This window comes from Eumetopias jubatus, unplaced genomic scaffold, assembly GCF_037043125.1.
Source record: "Eumetopias jubatus isolate StellerSeaLion01/CBP00866 unplaced genomic scaffold, mEumJub1_p1.0 scaffold_1, whole genome shotgun sequence".
NCBI classification, from domain to species: Eukaryota; Metazoa; Chordata; class Mammalia; order Carnivora; family Otariidae; genus Eumetopias; species Eumetopias jubatus.
The window spans coordinates 206,379,570-206,380,768 of NW_028274807.1; positions in this window are offsets into that span (position 1 = coordinate 206,379,570).

A 1,199-nucleotide genomic window follows, 5' to 3' on the forward strand; every position below is an offset into this window, starting at 1 on the left:
GTCCGTATTGAGTAGGTCCCTGGCTGACGGTACTACCTCTTGTTCTTTTTGCTGAGGTGATTTTTTCGTCTTGTCATTTTGTCCAGAGGAGACTAGATGAATGAGAGAACAAAATGCTAACAGGTTTACAACGTCCCCAGCAAATATACTGTATACAAATCAGAAAAGACCTGAAACCAGGGGAAAAGAAAGGGAAAGAAAGAAAAAAGAAAGAGAAAAAAAAAGAAAAAAAACATAAAAACAAAAACAGAACAATACAAAAAAACCAGAATGTGATCAAATATGATCAGGCTAGTGCATAGATCAGTGCCACACACTAGATTTTGGGCGTATTTTGGTCTGTTAGAAAAAAGTGCCTCCTAAAATTTTAAAGGAAGAAAGACATATATGTACAAAATAAGGGTGATACAATGAAGGGATGGAAGATGACTGTAAAGATGAAAATTATAAAAGATTTTATAAAAGGACTTGATAAGATAAGAAGTTGTTTGAGAAAAGAAAGAAGATTTAAGAAAAAAAAAAGAAAAAAGGGAGAGAATGTGATCAGGCAGGAGACTAGAACAGAGCCATACACTAGAGATTTAGGGTATATTTTGGTCTGTTAAAAGAAACTGTATCTCAAAATTTTAAAGAGAGAACAACTTATATATATATGCCAAAAATAAGGGTAACTACTATGAAGGGATAAAATATGACTCTAAAAATGAAAAATAAAAAATGTTTTTTTTTAAAGGGATTGATAAGATGTTGGTTGAAAAAGGGAAAAAAACAGTTAACAAAAATTAACTTTGATGAACTAATAAATCATGGTAAAAAAAAAGCCATGAATTCTTTGTGCAGTATTCCCCTAGCGCTGGAGTTCTCCCGTTCTCCTTGATGGGTAAACTTGGTCTTGGCTTGCTGGCTGTTCATGCTGATCTTCTGGGGGAGGGGCCTGTTGCTGTGGTTTCCAAATGTCTTTGCCGAGGCTGAATTGCCCCGCCCTTGTCAGTCCGTGCTGAGCAAGCAGCTGGGGTTTGCTCTCGGGAGCTTTTGTTCCCTGCAGGGTCTCCATACAGCCTTGGAGGACCAGGGCAAAAATGGTGGCCTCCCAATCTCCACCCGGAGGAGCTGAGAACTCGGGGCCCCGCTCCTCAGTGCGCCCACAGAGAAAAGCAGTCACTCCCTTGTCACCGGTCTCCGGCCGCTCTCCGTTCTCA